Here is a 21,676-nt window from a genome sequence, read left to right as displayed (position 1 = left end):
ATGTACTTATGCTTGGAGTGACCAGACACCAGGGGGTGCCACTGTCAGAGGTCATCGGGCTGTACGCAGCGTGCACGGTCACTGGTATATAAGCGCGGGTACCATGTCACGTGGGTTACTTTGGGCGCGAATAAAGTTGGATCAGGTGTGCACCTGACACAGTTTACAGTAACAAGTCTTTTGTGTCATTATATTCATTACAGGCATGCTGTGAGCTCTGCAGGGGTTTTGTGGGGCCTCCACTAGGGCCACCGGGGATGTGGGGTGCTGTGGCCACAGCCCGGCAGCGAAGTGGAATGCCGGGCTGCACAATTGCGGCATGGACCCCGCGATAGAACTCACGGAGGCCAGACCGGTAAGTCGGCAGAAAAATCAAAATGGCACCGCACACGTCTCCTTTAAATTTTGCCCCACGAGTGGCGTGCAGCCTGGCTCTCAACCTGCGAGGCTAGCGCTGACATCGCATGCGGCGACCTCACCGGGCGCTGGCCAATTTCTGCCTTGGAGTGAAAATGGGACGTGTGGGGCGAAAACGGGCACTGCACACAGCGATGGCACCATCGCTGAAGGAGCAGCGGCCTAGTGTGCTGCCGGGGGTGCGGGTCGCTACCGGCTTTGCATCTCCACTAACTCCCGTGCAATTTTGTGGGAGCCGCTGGCAAACTGGCCCCCCCACCCCCGGGTCTCTCCAGTATAAGAACTTAAATGAAGAAAGAAAGACTTGCATTTATATAGCGCCTTTCACAACCACCGGACCTCCCAAATCACTTTACAACCAATGAAATACTTTTTGAAGTGCAGTCACTGTTGCAATGTAGGAAACTCGGCAGCCAATTTTTCCGCAGCAAGCTCCCACAAACAGCAATGTGATAATGACCAGATAATTTGTTTTAGATGTTGATTGAGAGATAAATATTGGCAAGGACACCGGGGAGAACTCACCTGCTCTTCTTCGAAATAGGGCCATAGGATCTTTTACGGTCACCAGAGATCAGACGGGGCCTCGGTTTAACGGCATGTCTGAGAATGCAGCACACCCTCAGTACTACACTGGAGTGTCAGATTTTTGAGCTTATGGGGGAAACCTTCGCCTTTATTTTCGGCGGTTTTCTTGGCGGTACAGCTATTTATGTGAGAGAAACCGCCCGGTGAAAGTTTCCCCCTTACTTTTTAAATGAAACCGCCCACATCTGGGTGAAAACCGGCGCGAGAATCGCCAGGGCGTACGTTTGGCCTCAACAGAAGCCCGTCCAGATCGCTGAGGGAACTGCCCTGTGGAAGCTGCTTAAACAGGGCAGTAGGTGAGTACTCTGCAAAGAAAGGTAAGTTAAAGGTTCTTTATTTTGTTATTAATTGTAAAACGGCGATTAGCTGTAAAACTATCTTGGGAATGTTTTTTAACTTTTTTTTAAAGTGACGTATTTTTTAAAAGTTTTCCTCCCTCGCTAGGCCCAACCGCAGCCATGGAGTAAATTTTAAGAACCGCCCATTTCACCTTCAACCGCCGAGAATATTGGTGCCAAGATCTATCGGCAGTCAGTATTTCTTACCTTTATTATGGAAATTTTTGCCAGCGTTAGTTGCAGAACATTAGCAGTGTTTCTGGGCAGCAATCAGGCGGTGAGGGGCTTTAAGGAAAATCTAGCCCCAAGTCTCAAGTGGGACTTGAACCCACAACCATCTGACTCAGAGGCGAGAGTGCTACACACTGAGCCATTGGCTGACACTGAGAGTTGCCATTGTTGACTACCACCACCTTCCACCTGGTGACCCCAGATGGCAGCGCTAAGTGAGGCACATGGGAGGGAATTCGACAGGGGAGGTGTAATCCTGGTCAGAGTGGTGTGGTGGCAGCAGGTCTCACTGTCCTAGTTTTCTTACACTCTCCCAGCAGTGTCACCAGAAATCAGAGATTGCAGCGGAAAATGTCAGAGAATTTCTCGCTCACTGTCTTGACTCGTACTTGACAGGATGGCCACTTGACCAAGGTACCAGAGGGTTGCCAGCACTTTTACATCATCAGTCAATGGGATCAATTTTAGTTTTATATTTGGAAGAAGTGAGAAGTGGGAAGTGGATGCAACAGGACTAGCAGCTGCCTGAGTCAATGAATGCTGAACACATGGAGATTTCCAAGTTCAGCCTTATTAACATATAATGGACAAGCTGCAAGCAAGAATCATGCGATTGACAGCTCACCTAATAATGGATGGAAAATTGAGTGCTCCTGGAGCTCTTACAAGCTGCAGCCATTTAAATGGGCATTGTTGTATTGGCTGCAGTTACGTCATTCAACAATCGTGGAGCAGGAGAAAGCTACAGAAATGTTATGGCATTCAATGCAACAGAGCAAAAAGAGAAGAAAGACTTGCATTTATGTTGCGCCTTTCATGATCATGGATGTCTCAAAGCGCTTTACAGCCAATAAAGTACTTTTGGAGTGTAATCACTGTTGTAATGTGGGAGCGTGGAGTCTGTTCCCTGTGGATGGTCATTGTGTGTTGTGCCAAGTGAGTCAGGAGGTGGCATTCCATATAAATGCAAACAACTTTGGATCTGGCTGCTGTGCCGCACAATTTTAATGATCTCTCCAAATGTGCCAGGGTGGAAAACCCTATAACATCGTATTGATAAAAAATGGATTGACCAATGCACTCCCCTACAAAGCCTTAGGTTGCTGTGAAATCTTTCCATGATTGCCTATTATGCATCATGGAGTCTTTGCTCCAGCATCTTTTCTCACTAACAGCACCTTTCTTCAAATCCTGAACTGCTGTTCTCCCCAACAAGTCCTTCCAACTACTGTGCCAGCATAAAGATGGTTCCTGCCATCATATCCCCTATGGACAGAAAGCTGATATATGGGTCTCCCTTTCCATGCCTCTATCAACTATTCTAACTCCATCCATCCCTCTGAGAGGGAAGGCGATGGATAACAACAGCATGATGGACAGTTGCAGTCATTGGGTGACGTGCCCAGCAGCTTGCGCGCTGTGGCATGTGGAAACATAGAAACATAGAAAATAGGTGCAGGAGTAGGCCATTCGGCCCTTCGAGCCTCCACTGCCATTCAATAAGATCATGGCTGATCATTCCCTCAGTACCCCTTTCCTGCTTTCTCTCCATACCCCTTGATCGCCTTAGCCGTAAGGGCAATATCTACCTCCCTCTTGAATATAGCCAATGAACTGGCATCAACAATTCTCTGCAGCAGGGAATTCCACAGGTTAACAACTCTCTGAGTGAAGAAGTTTCTCCTCATCTCAGTCCTAAATGGCCTACCCCTTATCCTAAGACTATGTCCCCTGGTTCTGGACTTCCCCAACATCGGGAACATTCTTGCCGCATCTAACCTGTCCAGTCCCATCAGAATCTTATACGTTTCTATGAGATCCCCTCTCATCCTTCTAAACTCCAATGTATAAAGGCCCAGTTGATCCAGTCTCTCCTCATATGACAGTCCAGTCATCCCTGGACTTAGTCTGGTGAACCTTTGCTACACTCTCTCAGTAGCAAGAATGTCCTTCCTCAGATTAAGAGTCCAAAACTAACACAATATTCCAGGTGAGGTCTCACGAAGGCCCTGTACAACTGCAGGAAGGCCTCCCTGCTCCTATACTCAAATCACCTAGCTATGAAGGCAAACATACCATTTGCCTTCTTCACTGCCTGCTGTACCTGCATGCCAACCTTCAATGACTGATGAACATGACACCCAGGTCTCGTTGCACCTCCCCTATTCCTAATCTGCCGCCATTCAGATAATATTCTGCCTTCGTGTTTTTGCCCCCAAATGGATAACCTCACAGTTATCCACATTATACTGCATCTGCCATGCATTTGCCCACTCACCTAACCTGTCCAAGTCACCCTGCAGCCTCTTAGCGTCCCTCTTACAGCTCACACCGTCACCCAGTTTAGTGCCATCTGCAAACTTGGAGATATTGCACTCAATTCCTTCATCCAAATCGTTAATGTATATTGTAAATAGCTGGGATCCCAGCACTGCGGCACTCCACTAGTCGCTGCCTGCCATTCTGAAAAGGACCCATTTATCCTGACTCTCTGCTTCCTGTCTGCCAACAAATTCTCTATCCACGTCAGTACATTACCCCCAATACCATGCGCTTTGATTTTGCACACCAATCTCTTGTGTGGGACCTTGTCAAAAGCCTTTTGAAAGTCCAAATATAACACATCCACTGGTTCTCCCTTGTCTACTCTACTAGTTACATCCTCAAAAAATTCCAGAAGATTTGTCAAGCATGATTTCCCTTTCATAAATCCGTGCTGACTTGGACCGATCCAGTCACTGCTTTCCAAATGCACTGTTATTTCATCCTTAATGATTGATTCCAACATTTTCCCCAGGAGGAGGCCACATCCTGGATGTGTGATCTGCTGATGCACAATGTGGAAATTATGCAGATACACATGGAGTGAGAGGCAGCTCGACAGCCTTCTGCCAAGGCCTTGTTTCCAGTCTTAGGTTCTCTCAATAATGCTCCGACGGCTGCAATATAGCCCTTCAGCTTCACTGGGGCTGTCTCCATTGACAGGTTTGCAGAAAAAGTAGCTCAAACAAGGAAGGAATAATGTCAGCCACGTGCCCTGCCAATCCTGTTATGAGGTATGACAACTATCAAATCTGTAGGCAGAGAGGCCGGGATAAAGGGAAGATTAGAATAGACTGTGGATGTTGGTATTCTCACTCCGTCAGGTTCCACAATTAGCTATTAGTTTTACCTCACTGGCAGCACAGGACTAAGAAAGTATACAGAGTTGGTCTGTCCCCAACAGCAGTAGAAGTGCTGCAGCCTGAAGCTGACCCATGAGATGTATTTGCTCATTGAGGTGGGGCGTCACCTTGTGTCCCAGAGATCGACAGTGACCCACAACTGCCATTTCCTTGCACTTTTCCTGCCTCACGGGAACCACCAGGTTAATATGCTGAGTACAAGAGACAGACACTGTTAGAATCCTGATGATTTTTGTGCAGAGTTGATTGAAAGATCTGGGACATAAGATTCTGTATCATGTGAAATGTTGATAATAGGGTCTAAACATGCATAATGGTCTGGCTTCTCAGGGGTGCTCTTACTGTACAGGATAAGAACATAAGAAATAGGAGCAGGAGTAGGCTGTTTGGCCCCTCGAGCTGCTCCGCCATTTAATAAAATCATGGCTGATCTGATCATGGACTCCGCTCCACTTCCCTACCAGCTCCCCATAACCTTTTATTCCCTTATCGCTCAAAAATTTGTCTATCTCCGCTTTAAATATATTCAATGACACAGCCTCCACAGCTCTCTGGGGCAGAGAATTACACAGATTTACAACCCTCTGAGAGAAGAAATTCCTCCTCATCTCAGTTTTAAATGGGCGGCCCCTTATTCTGAGACTATGCCCCCTAGTTTTATTTTCCCCTATGAGTGGAAATATCCTCTCTGCATCCACCTTGTTTAGCCCGCTCATTATTTTATTATTCGATAAGATCATCTCTCATTCTTCTGAACTCCAATGAATATAGGCCCAACCGACTCAACCTATCTTCAAAAGTCAAACCCTCATTTCCAGAATCAACCTAGTGAACCTTCTCTGAACTGCCTCCAATACAAATATATTCTTTCTTAAATACGGAGATCTAAACTGTGTGCAATAATCCAGGTGTGGCCTCACCAATATCCTGTACAGTTGTAGCAGGACTTCTCTGCTTTTATACTCCACCCTTCTTGCAATAAAGGCCAACATTCCATTTGCCTTCCTGATTACTTGCTCCATACTAACTTTTGCATTTCATGCACAAGGACCCCCAGGTTCCTCTGTACTGCAGCACTTTGCAATTTTTCTCCATTTAAATTATAATTTGCTTCTCTATTTTTTCTGCCAAAGTGGATAACCTCACATTTTCCCACATTGTACTCCATCTGCCAAATTTTTGCCCACTCACTTAACCTATCGATATCCATTTGCAGATTCCTTGTGTCCTCCTCACAATTTGCTCTCCCACCCATCTTTGTATCATCAGCAAACTTGGTTACATTACACTCGGTCCCTTCATCCAAATCATTAATATAGATTGTAAATAGTTGAGGCCCCAGCACCGATCCCTATGGCACCCCATTAGTTACTGTTTGCCAACCGGAAAATGACCCATTTATCCTAACAGTCTGTTTTCTGTTAGATAGCCATTCCTCTATTCATGCTAATATATTACCCCCAATCCCATGAACTTTTATCTTTGCAGTACCCTTTTATGTGGTACCTTATCGAATACCTTCTGGAAACCCAAATACTCCACATGCATTGGTTCCCCCTTATCCACCCTGCTCGTTACATCGTCAAAGAACTCCAGCAAATTTGTCAAACATGATTTCCCTTTCATAAAACCATGTTGACTCTGCTTGATTTAATCATGCTTTTCCAAATGTCCTGCTACTGCTTCCTTAATAATAGACTCCAGCATTTTCCCAATGACAGATGTTAGGCTAACTGGTCTATAGTTTCCTGCTTTCTGTCTGCCTCCTTTTTTAAATAGGGGCGTTACATTTGAATGGCCATGATGAAGAGATGGGAGAATGTCTGCATAATCAGGTTTCTCCTTATGGTGGAAGTTCTTTGCTGTAGATTCAATGTAAATTTTATTTAATTCTATGTAATATGTTCACAGCTTCGTATCATTTCCTTCTCCACTTCATAACCATCCATTTCCCCTCCAGCTTTCATTTCCCTCTCTCATTGCCATTCATTTCCTCCCTTCAATGCCTTTGATTCTCCTGTGAAGGGTTTAGGATTTTTCCGTATGGACTTTTAATACCAGTTTTAAGGAAAGCTAAAAGGATGGGCTAGAAACACTGGATTACTGCCAAATTTGAAGACTATTATTATTTTTTACTAATTACTGTGTTCAAACCTTATGTACTTTTGAGGTGCTTAGGGCAAGGTTAAAGATAAGACAGCTGCCTGGCTAGACCTAGGAAGACTGAGAAACTGCTATTTTGCATCAGCAAGAACGATATAAGAAAGTGAAAGGAGATGACCTACAACGATGTCATATGACATGTTCGATTGGTTTAATGGGGATAGAACCAATCATTTAGAAATGTTTTAAGCCTCAGTTGATTCTTATTTCTCAGAATCCTTAAGAGTAAAGAGAAAGTTTTAAAAAAAACTACTTCCTGTAAGCATCATGCCTCAATATGAATTTTCCCTTACATATTGTGGTCCTCTCTACTCAAAGTATTTGCCTTGCTTCTAATCAGAAACTATATGTAAAACACAAGCAAACCACATTAAACACAATTTAAGTTCACAAAGGAATTTATATTATATTGTCTAATTTTTAGAAATGATGCATTTGACGCCTTAACTCCCTTGCGATTATGAAAATAATATCAATTGTTCAGTCATTTACTAAGAAAAAAATAGTTCAAATTCAGATTGTAAGCTGCTTACTAGAAGAGTAATTTACAGCAGGTAATATAATTATCTATGGAAACTTTCAGCATTAGTTCCTGTTCTAGTTCGATATTTTCTCAGTTGTGAAATTCTTCCTATAAATCAACCAATTCTATTAAAGGAAACAGCTAACTTGAACAATCACTCGGATTTAAGATTAAAATAATTGAAGTGAATGTTTCATTCTTGTGCTGATTATGCAAGCCTTATCAATAATCTATGAGATCTCCAACCTGCCTCAGCCACACAGCACTGCCCCCCAGTTATCAAAATCCACGACAAGGCCTTGGACAACGTGAACCATTTTCCATATCTCGGGAGCCTACTGTCAACAAGGGCAGACATCGACGACGAGATCCAACACTGCCTTCAGTGTGCCAATGCAGCCTTTGATCGCCTGAGGAAGAGAGTGTTTGAAGACCAGGACCTTAAACCCGGCACCAAGCTTACGGTCTACAGTGCAGTACTGATACCCAATCTCCTATATGGCTCAGAAACGTGGATTATTTACAGCAGACACCCCAAAACGCTGGAGAAGTACCACCAGCGCTGCCTCCGCAAGATCCTGCAAATCCACTGCCAGGATAGGCGCACCAACATCAGACCAACATCCCTAGCATCGAAGCATTGACCACGCTCGATCAGCTCGGTTGGGTGGGCCACATTGTCTGGATGCCTGACACAAGACTCCCAAAGCAAGCGCTCTAGTCAGAGCTCCGACAAGGCAAGCGAGCCCCGGAGGGGTGGGGGGGCAGAGGAAATGCTTCACGGACACCCTCAAAGCCTCCTTGAAAAAGTGCAACATCTCCATCGACACCTGGTATTCCTGTCCCAAGACCACCCAAGGTGAAGGAAGAGCATCTGGGCATGCGCTGAGCTCCTCGTGTCTCAACGCCGAGAGCAAGCTGAAGCCAAGCGTAAACAGCGAAAGGAGCTTGCAGCAACCCAGGCTCCCCACCCACCCTTACTTCAACCACCGTCTGTCCCACCTGTGACAGAGACTGTTGGTCCCGCATTGGAGTCTCAGTCAACTGAGAACTCATTTTTAGTGTAGAAGCAGGTCATCTTCGACTCTGAGGGACTGCCTAAGAAGAAAATTGAGTGAGTCTTTTTTATTGTCTGTTCTGTGCCACGACATCAACAGATGATCTGGATAAAATTAGCGCTTTGCACATTCCACAAAATGACCTTTATAAAAATATATATCCACTGTAAGATATGAATCATAATTTATGTTATGTCTAGAATATATACATGGAATATAATATAAGAACATAAGAACATAAGAACATAAGAAATAGGAACAGGAGTAGGCCATACGGCCCCTCGAATCTGCTCCGCCATTCAATAAGTTCATGGTTGATCTGATCATGGACTCAGCTCCACTTCCCTGCCCGCTCCCCATAACCCCTTATCCCCTTATCGTTTAAGAAACTGTCTATTTCTGTCTTAAATTTATTCAATGTCCAAGCTTCCACAGCTCTCTGAGGCAATGAATTCCATAGATTTACAACCCGCTGAGAGAAGAAATTTCTCCTTATCGCTGTTTTAAATGGGCGGCCCCTTATTCTAAGATCATGCCCTCTAGTTCCAGACTCCCCCATCAGTGGAAGCATCCTCTCTGCATCCACCTTGTCAAGCCCCCTCATAATCTTATACGTTTCGATAAGATCACCTCTCATTCTTCTGAATTCCAATGAGTAGAGGCCCAACCTACTTAACCATTCCTCATAAGTCAACCCCCTCATCCCCAGAATCAACCTTGTGAACCTTCTCTGAACTGTCTCCAAAGCAAGTATATCCTTTCGTAAATATGGAAATCAAAACTGCACGCAGTATTCCAAGTGTGGCCTCACCAATACCATATACAGCTGTAGCAAGCCTTCCCTGCTTTTATACTCCATCCTCTTTGCACTAAAGGCCAAGATACCATTGGCCTTCCTGATCACTTGCTGTATCTGCATACTATCCTTTTGTGTTTCATACACAAGTACCCCCAGGTTCCGCTGTACTGCGGTACTTTGCAATCTTTCTCCATTTAAATAATAACTTGCTCTTTGATTTTTTTCTGCCAAAGTGCATGACCTCACACTTTCCAACATTATACTCCATCTGCCAACTTTTTGCCCACTCACTTAGCCTGTCTATGTCCTTTTGCAGATTTTTTGTGTCCTTCTCGCACATTGCTTTTCCTCCCATCCTTGTATCGTCAGCAAACTTAGCTATGTTACACTCAGTCCCTTCTTCCAAGTCGTAATATAGATTGTAAATAGTTGGGGCCCCAGCACTGATGTCTCAGATTTATTACTGTCAAAATCAAAATTTTAATTGACTGTGGCAGCACCAGGAAAAGCTTTTAGTGTCAAATATATTTCCCAACCCACTTGCAAGCACTTATGTTTAGCTTTAAAGCTTTGCCAAATGTAGAAGGAAAGAAATCAATATTCAGAACATACCTCATGTCACATCAGCCTTGATGTCAAAATCCAGAAATATGGGCTCACTAACTTTTTGTCAAAGATGTCACTTAAATAACCTGGAGTAAATCTTCAGCTTCACCTCAGGCAGTAATGAGGCAAAGCAGATTGCCCACACTTGAAGTCTGTTATGTATGCAACTATGTAATATTTGCCACCAGAGGGCACGACTGTTGGAGTCCTAATGGTCACCTGCACACATGTGCAGGGCCAGTATAAAAGTTTGGCTGCCATGTTGTTTAGGCACTCTGGAGTTGTAATAAAGAAGTCTAAGGTCATACTAAGTTTAGCTCACAGTACTCAGACTCGTGGAGTTCTTGTATACATAATAATTGGCGACGAGTAACATAATACGAACCTTCACAGAACCATGGCTGCCGTTGGAATATTAGAGAGATTCATAGAAGGAGATGATTGGGAAGCCTTCGTCGAGCGTCTCGACCAGTACTTCATGGCCAAGAAGGTGGAAGAAGACACGAATGCGGTCAAGCACAGGGCGGTTCTCCTCACCGTCTGTGGGCCTAAATTATACAGCCTCATCAAAAATCTGCTCGCACTGACAAAACCAATGGAGAAGGAATATACAGAGTTGTGCACGCTGGTTCGGGACCACCTCAAGCCGAAGGAGAGTATCCTCATGGCCGGGTATCATTTTTACACGCACCATCGCTCCAGCGGCCAGGACGTGGCAGATTATGTCGTCGACCTGAGACGCCTCACGGGACCTTGCAATTTTGGAGCTAACCCTAGACCTGAGCAGGGCCATCGCGATTGCCCAGGCATGCATGGCCACGGACGATAACACCAAACAGATATCTTCTCAAAATCGAAGCTCACCGGCAAGTACTGTGCATAAAATGATGTCGCTAGCAGGCCAAATTGCATATGGCAGGGCCTATACATCTGCGGCTGCAAGACCTGTGATAACTCAGAGTTAGCCATCAGGGGTGAATGTGAATCCATTAGCATCGCGTTGGCGGTGCGGAGGTAATCATTGGGCCCATCAATGTCGATGAAAGCACTACGTGTGCAAAAGCTGCGCAATGATGGGGCACCTCCAGCGAATGTGCAAAAGTGCCGTGACATATCACGTGGCAGAGGATGATCGATCCGGCGCGGAACACACAGCATAGGCAACTCAGGCCGAGGAAGAAGTGTATGGGGTACATACCTTCACCACAAAGAGCCCTCCTATAATGCTGAAAGTCAAATTAAATGGAGTTCCAGTATCCATGGAGTTGGACATGGGTGCGAGTCAGTCAATAATGAGCCAGAAGGCTTTCGAGAAACTGTGGGGCAATAAGGCACAAAGGCTCAAACTGAGCCTGATTAATGCAAAGCTGCGTACCTACTCCAAAGAGGTCATACCAGTCATTGGAAGTGCGGCAGTGAAGGCATCGTATGATGGAGCTGTGCATGACCTATCATTGTGGATTATTCCAGGCAATGGCCCAATGCTGTTCGGCAGAAGCTGGCTAGAAAAGATTAGATGGAATTGGAACAACATCAAAGCACTATGTTCTGTGGATGACACCTCGTGTGCTCAAGTGATGAGCAAGTTTCCCTCGCTATTCGAACCAGGCATTGGCAACTTTACAGGTGCTAAGGTACAGATCCATCTCTGCCCCGATGCACAGCCCGTCCATCACAAGGCTCGGGCGGTTCCGTACATGATGAGGGAGAAAGTTGAGATCGAACTGGACAGACTCCAATGCGAAGGAATCATATTGCCAGTCCAATTCAACGAGTGGGCCAGTCCAATTGATCCGGTGTTGAAAAGCGATGGCACGGTCAGAATCTGTGGAGACTACAGGTAACGATTAACCGAGTCTCACTACAGGATCAGTACACACTGCCCAAGGCGGATGACCTGTTCGCAACGTTAGCGTGGGGGGGGGGGGGAAGTCGTTCACCAAGTTGGATCTAACCGCCGACATGATACAGGTGCTGGCTGAATCTTCGAAAAGACTGACGTGCATCAACACACAAAAAAGGCTGTTTATGTACCACAGGTGCCCTTTCGGGATTCACTCGGCTGCAGCCATTTTCCAGAGAAACATGGAGAGTTTGCTGAAATCTGTTCCGCGCACTGTTGTGTTTCAAGATGACATCCTGATCATTGGTCGTGACACCATCAAACACCTACACAACCTGGAAGAGATTCTAATCGCCTAGACAGAGTGGGACTCAGGCTGAAACGCTCCAAGTGTTTTTTTCTGGCCCCAGAAGTAGAATTTTTGGGGAGAAAGATTGCAGCAGACGGCATCAGGCCCACGGACTCAAAGACAGACAGAGGACATCAAGAATGCACCCAGACCACAGAATGTGACGGAGCTGCATTCGTTCCTGGGACTCCTCAACTATTTCGGTAACTTTCTACCCAGGGTTGTGGAAAATCTCAAGACACAGCCTTTGAGTAGGCCAGGAACCTTCTATGTTAAAATAAGTTACTTGTACACTATGACCCATGTAAACATTTATGCTAGCTTGTGACGCCTCATCGTACGGGGTCGACTGTGTGTTGGAGCAAGCCAATGTATCGGGCAACCTCCAACCGGTTGCATATGCATCTAGAAGTCTGTCTAAGGCTGAGAGAGCCTGTAGTATGGTCGAGAAAGAGGCATTAGCATGTGTATATGGGGTTAAGAAAATGCACCAATACCTATTTGGACTTCGGTTTGAGCTTGAAAATGACCACAAGCCACCTATTTCGCTTTTTTCAGAGAGCAAAGGTATAAATTCCAATGCTTCGTCCCGTATCCAAAGATAGGCACTAACATTATCCGCTTATGACTATGTTATCCACCACAAACCAGACACTGAAAACTGTGCTGATGCTCTCAGCCGGCTACCATTACCCACCACTGGGTTTGAAATGGCGCAGCCCGCAGACCTGCTACTGGCCATGGGTGCTTTTGAGAGCGAGGAGTCACCCGTCACGGCTCGCCAGATCAGGACCTGGACCAGCCAGGATCCTGTGCTATCATTAGTAAAGAGTTGCATCCTAAATGGGAACTGGTCGGCCGTTCCCAGTGAAATGCAAGATGAAATTAAGACGTTTCACTGACGCAAAGGTGAAATGTCCGACCAGTTGGATTGTCTCTTATGGGGTAATGGCGTGGTTTTCCCCAAAAAAGGCAGGGAAACATTTATACATGACCTACACAGTACCCCCCAGGCATTATCATGATGAAGGCAATTGCCAGGTCGCATGTTTGGTGGCCCGGCATTGACTCGGACTTGGAATCATGTGTGCATCAGTGCAACGCTTGCTTGCAACTGAGCAATGCACCAAGGGAGGCTCCACTGAGTCTGTGGTCATGGCCCTCCAAACCGTGGTCCAGGATCCACGTAGATTTTGCTGGCCCCTTTCTAGGAAAGATGTTTTTAGTAGTTGTGGACGCTTACTCCAAATGGATTGAATGTGTAATCATGTCATCCAGCACGTCCACAGCCACCATTGAAAGCCTCCGGGCCAGATTTGCCACCCATGGTTTGCCGGCCTCCTTGTCAGTGACAATGGACCGTGTTTCACCAGCTCGGAATTCAACGAGTTTATGACATGCAATGGCATCAAGCATGTCAGGTCTGCTCCGTTTAAGTCCGTGTGTAACAGTCAAGTGGAGCGGGCAGTCCAAACAATCAAGCAGAGCATGAAACACGTGACCGACGGCTCCCTACAGACCCGCTTGTCTCGCATTCTGCTCAGTTACCGGACGCAACCCCACTCGTTCATCGGGGTTCCCCCGGCAGAATTGTTAATGAAGAGAGCCCTCAAAACCAGGCTCTCCCGAGTCCACCCGGATCTTAATGATCAAGTGGAAACCCGGCGACACCAGCAGAACATGTACCACGATCGCGCAGCTGTTTCACGTGATATTGATGTTAACGACCCAGTATTTGTCCTGAATTACGGTCATGGTCCCAAGTGGGTTGCTGGCACTGTTTTGGCCAAGGAAGGGAATAGGGTGTTTATAATCAAACTGTTAAATGGCCAAACATGCAGAAAGCATTTAGATTAGACCAAATTGTGATTTACTGACAACCAAGAACGACTTGAAGAGGACATCACCATCAATGATCCATCAACACACACCCAACCAGCAATTAACTTCGCTGTCAATCACAAGGATAAACCCACCGTTCCTGACAGTGCGGTCAGACCAGCCGCAGTGCAGTGCAGCAATGGTCTGGCCAACTCACACATGCCAGGGTTTGAACTTAGACGATCAACCAGGGAGCGAAGGGCTCCGGATTGCCTCAACTTGTAAATAACTTGTACCAAAGACTTTGGGGGGGGGCGGAGTGATATTATGTATGCAGCTATGTAATACTTGTCACCAGAGGGCGCGACTGTTGGTGTCCTAATTGTAAAGTCCTTTCTCTACAGCATGAAACCACACGAGGCACATTCCAGGGACAAGCCACTCAGTGACCTTAACTCTTTATTCAGCACTCCAGAAATGATGACCCTTCGTGGGAGCTCCTTTTATATACCTGAATGATCAGGTAAGGAGTGTCTCCCACAAGTTCACCCCCTGTGGTCAAGGTGTGCATCTGTGTTGAGTGTATACAGTAATACAGTGGTGTTACATTGTAGTTACAAACATGACATCACCTTCCCCCCACAAAGTCTTATTGGGATCATAGGTTTAGTCTTTCAGGTGGTCTGCGCTCCCTCGTGGAGCGCCGCAGTTGGGGCTCTGGTTGTTAGACACTGATGTGAGTGTCTGTCACCTGTGGTGATTCCGGCCTGTCCGGGTTGATTTCAGGAACTGTGCATTCCTCTGATTGCTTTTGTTGCACGTTCACTGGCGATAGTGTGAGCTCCATCTCATAGTCTTTTTCAGGTTCCTCCGTGTCATTGCTTTTTTTTACTTGGTCGAGATACTTAAGGCATATCTGGCTATTGTTGAGTTTTACCACAATGACCCTACTCCCTTCTTTTTCTATTACGGTACCCTCGAGCCATTTGGGCCTCATGGCGTGATTGAGGATGAATACAGGATAATTTATTTCTATACATCTCCTCCTCGAATTGCGGTCATGGTACTTGTTTTGTGCCTTACGATTGTCCTCAACTATGTCGGTCAGGACTGGGTGGATGAGGGACAACAGAGTTTTGATTGTCCGTTTCATGAGTAGCTCTGCGGGCAGGACCCCCGTGAGCGAGTACGGGTGGGATCTATAGGCCAGCAGGAGGCATGATAGGCGGCAGTGTAGGGAGGGTCCTTGAATCCTGAGCATCCCTTGCTTAACGATTTGGACTGCACATTCCGCCTGGCCATTGGAGGCCGGCTTGAACAGCGCAGTCCTGACGTGGTTGATGCCATTGCCCGACATAAACTGCGGAATTCATAGCTCGTGAAACACGGGCCATTATCACTAACAAGGATGTCCGGCAAGCCATGGGTAGCGAAGATCACACATAGGCTTTCCACGGTGGTGGATGACGTGCATGAATTCAGGATGATGCACTCGATCCATTTCGAGTATGCATCTACAACGATAAGGAACATCTTCCCCATGAACGGGCCCACGTAGTCAACGTGAATGCGTGACCATGGCTTGGTGGGCCAGGGCCACGGGCTGAGCGGGGCCTCCCTGGGGGCATTACCCAGTTGGGCACATGTCATGCACCTGCGAACACAGTGTTCCAGGTCTGAGTCAATTCCGGGCCACCAAACGTGTGACCGGGCAATGGCCTTCATCATCACAATGCCTGCGTGCTCGCTGTGGAGTTCCCTGATGAACGCCTCCCTGCCCTTCTGGGACATGACTACCCAGCTGCCCCATAGTAGGCAGTCAGCTTGGATGGAGAGCTCATCCATCTGTCTGTGGAATGGTCTGACCTTCTCAGGGCATGCACCCAATCCCCAGTCAGGACACATTTTTTAATCATGGATAGGAGGGGATCCTTGTTTGTCCAGATTTTGATCTGGCGAGCTGTGATAGGGGAGCCTACACTGTTGAAGGCATCGACAGCCATGACCATCTCAGCGCTTTGCTCAGCTGCCCCCTCGGTGGTGGCCAGTGGGAGCCTGCTGAGCGCGTCAGCGCAATTTTCAGTGCTGGGCCAGTGCCGGATGGAGTAGTCATAGGTCGCTAGCGTGAGAACCCATCGCTGAATGCGAGCTGATGCGTTGGCATTGACGGCCTTGCTGTCTGACAACAGGGATGTGAGCGGCTTATGGTCCGTCTCTAATTCAAACTTCCCACCAAAGAGTTACTGATGCATTTTCTTTACACCATAGACACATGCGAGTGCTTCCTTCTCGAACATCCCATATCTCCGTTCTGCTTGAGAAAGCGACCTGGAGGCATAAGCCACAGGTTGTAGTTGACCCTCAGCATTGCCCTGCTGCAACATGCACCCAACCCCATAGGACGATGCATCGCATGTCAGAACTTAACTTTTGCAAGGGTCGTACAGGGTCAACAGTTTGTTTGAACACAGTAGGTTTTGCGCCCGATCAAAAGCCCGTTCCTGACAGTCCCCCCAAAACCAATCGCAACCCTTACACAGGAGCACATGTAGCGGCTCAAGTTCGGCAGAAAGTTCCCGAAACAGTTCAACAGTCCCAGGAATGAAAGCAGCTCCGATGTGTTGCAGGGCCTGGGTGCTCATCGAATCGCCTCTCTTTTGGATTCGGTGGGCCGAATCCCATCTGCAGCAACCCTCCTGCCCAGAAACTCAATCTCGGGAGCTAAGAACATGCATTTAGACTTCTTGTGTCGCAAGCCTACCCAGTCCAGTCAGCGTAGCACCTCCTCCAGGTTGTGGAGGTGTTCCTCGGTGTCTCGAGCTGTGACGAGGAGGTCGTCCTGGAATATGTTCATTCCAGGGATGGATTTAAGCAGGTTTTCCATGTTGCGTTGAAAAATCGCGGCCGCTGATCGAATGCCAAACGGGCACCTGTTATACGCAAACAGGTATGTGCGTGGTGATGGTGGTCAGCAGTTTAGATTCGTCGGCCAGTTCCTGGGTCATATAGGCTGAAGTGAGGTCCAACTTGGTGAACAGCTTGCCACCTGCCAGCGTAGCGAAGAGGTCCTCCGCTCTTGGGAGCGGGTATTGGTCTTGTAAGGACACCCGATTGATGGTGGCATTGTAGTCGCCACAGATCCTGACAGAGCCATTCCGCTTTAAGAACGGGGACGATGGGGCTCGCCCAGTCGCTGAATTCAACAGGTGAGATGATGCCCTCTCGCAATAGCTGGTCCAATTCGCTCTCGATTTTCTCCCGCATCACATACGGCATCGCTCTGGCTTTGTGGTGCACTGGCCTGGCATCCGGGGTGATGTGTATCACTATTTTAGTGCCTTTGTAAGTCCCGACGCCCGGTTGGAAAAGTGACTCGAATTGTTGTAGGACTTGTGAGCATGAACTTCGCTCCACCGAGGACATTGCGTGAACATCCCCCCATTTCCAGTTCATCTCGACTAGCCAGCTCCTCCCCAACAGTGCGGGACCATTGCCCGGGACAATCCAGAACGGCAGCCGGTTCACTAAGTCATCGTGCGTGACAGCTAACATTGCACTGCCTAGCACCAGAATGATTTATTTGGTGTAAGTCCTTAGTTGTGTCTCGATACGTTCTAATTTGGGTCTACTGGCTTTGTGTGGCCATAGCTTCTCGAATTGTTGAACTCCCATGAGTGACTGGCTGGCCCCCATGTTCAGCTCCATTCGTTCAATAAAACCCTCATCATCATTGGTGGCGTTTTGGTGTATGAACTGTGAATATTCGCCACATGGACCCGCTGAACCTCGGCATCCATCGATTTGCCCCAAAAGTCATCCTGCCTCACAGAACCCTCTTCTGGTCCACCTGCCTCATATATCAGTCTGGTTGCAGGCTTTCTGCACATACGAGCTAAATGGCCACTGAGGTTGCAATTTCTGCAGACGAACTGTTGGAATCTGCAAGATCTGGCTGAGTGTTTCCCCCCACACCTCCAGCACGAGTTCAAGTTTCCATTGTTGGGGACAAAAGGGCTGTGGCCAGGAATTCAGCGCTGATTGTCCCTTTGATTGCTCTTAAGTACCCTATTAGTAGGTGTCAATGGCCCCATCCCAGGCTGCATTGTCCACTGTGATGGCGTGAACATCCGTTCAGCCTGCCATTGTCTCTGCTGAGGTCCAATTCTGGGGTCTATTACTGCCTGATGAATGTCGGACTGCCCCTGCCTGCCCGCGGGGCTCTGAGTAGCATTGAGAACGTTGATTCCCTGATCCATCACCGCATTTTCGTCTCTTCCTCCCCCGCCATGAAAGTCTGAGCCACCAACGCTGCCGCTTCCAAGGTCAAGTCCTTGGTCTCAATTAACTTGCGAAAAATCCCCGCATGACCGATATCCTCGATAAAGAAGTCCTTAGCATCTTCCCCCTGCAGGCGTCTGTGAACTTACAGAGGCTGGCCAAGCACCTGAGATCCGCTACAAAGTCCGGTATGCTCTGTCCTTCACGATATCGGTGGATGTAGAGTCTGTGTCGAACCATGTATATGCTATTCGCCGGCTTGAGGTGCTCCCCAATCAACTTGCTAAGCTCTTCAGAGGTTTTGTCCGATGGCTTTTTGGGTGCCAGTAAGTCCTTCATGAGCGCATAAGTCTTTGGCCCGCAGCTGGTCAAAAGATGAGCCCGACGCTTGTCGGCCGTGGCATCACTCAGCCAGTCTTTCGTGACAAAGCTCTACTGAAGCCTCTCAACAAAATTGTCCCAGTCTTCCCCAACACAGTACCGTTCATCTGTGCTATCGGTGGCCATTCTCGTGGGTCATGAATTCCCGTTTCTCGTCGCCAATGTAAAGTCCTTACTCTACAGCATGAAACCACACGAGGCACATTCCAGGGACAAGGCCACTCAGTGACCTTAACTCTTTATTCAGCACTCCAGAAGTGATGACCCTGCGTGGGACCTCCCTTTATACACCTGAGTGATCAGGTAAGGAGTGTCTCCCACATGCTCACCCCTTGTGGTCAAGGTGTGCATCTGTGTTGAGTGTATACAGTAATACAGTGGTGTTACATTGTGGTTACATATATGACACCAATGGTCACTGGCACACACGTGCAGGGCCAGTATAAAAGATTGGCTGCCGTGTTGTTTAGGCACTCTGGAGTTGTAATAAAGAAGACTGAGATAACACTAAGTTTAGCTCACAGTACTCAGCCTCGTGGAGTTCTTGTTTACATAATAAAGTCAATGGATAAAAATTGGATGGGTTATATCACAGGCAGGGGATCTGCTCTGCTAGATCATCTCTCGGGTGGTGACAAACAAATTCGCTACACATGTATTCCTCTATGTCTGTACTCTAGTCTAATCTGATCTTATTCCAACCATAATTAACATTTTTAAAAGGTAAAAAATAAAGTGAAAACAACAGTCATTGCTTGTTCTGTGAGTTGTATCTTCAAAATACAGGACTAGTCATCATTATTTAGCAGAAGCCATATTTCAGTGAATGCTTTAAAGTCTCTCCAATACATTTTTACAGTTTCACAGCTCCGATAGTGCCTCAGCTGGCAAATAACTGAGCCATACAGACCAGAACACTCTTGCTTCAATTCCCAGTTTCTGCAGAGTTAGTTGATCTATGCAGGAAAAGAGGTGTTATAATTTCCCTCTACAGTCCTGGACTAGGGAAAGGAACATAACTTAGGGTGCCCAATCTTGATGGCTAACCGGCACTTCTATTGCAGCACTATGTGTAACTAGCTTGGTCAACCAGTGATCAACTAGCTTGCCAACACAGAATCAGAGATTATTATAGCAGAAAAACATGCCATATGGCCTTTTAAACCTGTGTCAGTGTTTTATCCTAGTTTATTCTCACTTTCCTGCTTGCTCCAATGCTTTTTAATACTTCTCTTTTTCAATTCATTTTTAAAAATAATGTATGGACATATATTATATGGGCTCACTCATGAAGAATGACTTGGGACAAATATTGGAAGAAGACCAGCATCTATGAAATAGTATTCCAGTCAGCAGTCAACACGAGGGCACTGGAGGAAGCGAGCAGGGGGGGAGAAAACACATTTAAATAAAACCGTACAGTTTAAGGTTGATCATTAAAGAAGATTACTTAGTTATATTGGGCCCAAATTTTGCCAGCAGTTGCTCCGTTTTTTTTTGGAGCAACTTGATCTTTCTGGGGTATCTTAAAAATCCCCATCAGCACATTTAATTTGCGCCAGTGTCAGTGAGTTAGAATTTTTTTTAGTTTAGTTTTTTTTTCAAAAGGGGGCATTACCAGCCACCTACACCTGTTTTGGCCAGTTAAGCAAGTTTGGACAGCTAATAGTTGCTCCAAACTAACTAAGGCCAGCGTATGTGGCCACTTGTGACTGCAATGAAAACCCTTGCAGAGACTTAAGAAATCAGCGCAGGTAGTCTCCAAATGACAGTGTTATGATAGTAATGCTAGTTTTTTTTTTAAATCCCAAGCAGCGAGACTAGACAGGGTGTAGATGCTATCAGCCTGATTAAACTGAGCATGGGTTTTTTACAAGAATAAAAATGATCTTGTTATGAAGGCTGAAGTACAGGGGCCACTTAAGCAAGTTTTCTTTGTAAATAATAGATCAAGTGCACCAACGCTCTCGCCTAATGGATTCGTGTGCGGCATCACACCACATTGGATTTTTGACTTCTGCAGCACCAAAGAATTGTCCCGACTAGGTTTAGAAATTTAAAACATTAGACTTAACAAAAAAAACATGTCAAAATGTAAACTTAAATTTTGGTGTTCAACATTGCATAGTGTGATTCTGATAATTAGTAATATTTTAGAAATCTATGCAGTAGTAGGTGAGATATAAGATACTGCAGATAGGGAATTTTTAGTAAAGATAGCTAGATATTAAAGTACTGGAAACATTTTTAAGATTCTTTCTCCCCCCACCATCCCCCCCCGATCAGAACTCTTCCCCCTCCCGCCGCAAATCAAAACACTTCCCCCCACCAACCTGTTTCTTGTAGCCCTCAGCGCAGGAAGGCAGCATGGCCTGTGTGGCAGGCCGCTCAGCCCGGGATAGGAGCGGGATGCAGGCAGGCCCACGCTGCAGGCATCATCATCACAATCATGGGAGGAGCTACTGCGCATGCGTGAACGCTCTACTGCGCATGCGGACAACTGCTGGCACTGTTTTCGACGCAGGGCTGTAGCTCCGCCCCCCCCCCATTCCACGAGAAACGCCGTGCCAGGACCCGGGACACACAGCAGAGCGGCCAGAATTGTTAGAAAGTTTTCTGGCACTGTTTTGAGCGCACAAAGTCGGCGCATCTCGGGAGAGTGCGCCGGAAAAAAGGGTTGGGGAAATTTGGGTCCATTATGTTTAAAAAACAATCTATTCTTGAGAATGCAGAAAATAAGATTTTGACTTGTATTTGATTTGCAAGTAACAGTAATCTTTGTTCCTCCAATCATAAAGCCTGCAACTCGCAGGGAACAATTTGTAATGAAAATATAAAATTCAAGATCATGAAGATCACAATTATACAAATCCCCTACATTAATCACATTGAGAATCATACTATTGATGAATATTGAATTTTAGAACTATCAAATATATTTACAGGTCACTTAAGCATCCAAAGAACATCATGTCCATTTGCCACTGGATGTTATATTGCATTATGGTGCTACAATAACTATTTTATTCGCCATGTATCACAATGGAACATTTCCTGAATAAAAGAAGCACTGCTGTCTTAACTGGATTGTTTTTT

General features: G+C 46.5%; 1 protein-coding gene across 1 annotated transcript in view; it reads right to left on the bottom strand.

Moving 5' to 3' along the window:
- Positions 1-21,676, bottom strand: part of LOC139253819 (low-density lipoprotein receptor-related protein 1-like) — a 2,398,725-nt gene that overhangs the window by 655,295 nt on the left and 1,721,754 nt on the right. The gene's annotated exons all lie outside the window — the stretch shown is intronic.

The sequence above is a fragment of the Pristiophorus japonicus genome, chromosome 3 (assembly GCF_044704955.1).
Source record: "Pristiophorus japonicus isolate sPriJap1 chromosome 3, sPriJap1.hap1, whole genome shotgun sequence".
In the NCBI taxonomy this organism is placed as follows: Eukaryota; Metazoa; Chordata; class Chondrichthyes; family Pristiophoridae; genus Pristiophorus; species Pristiophorus japonicus.
This window is presented reverse-complemented; position numbering and strand designations above follow the sequence as displayed.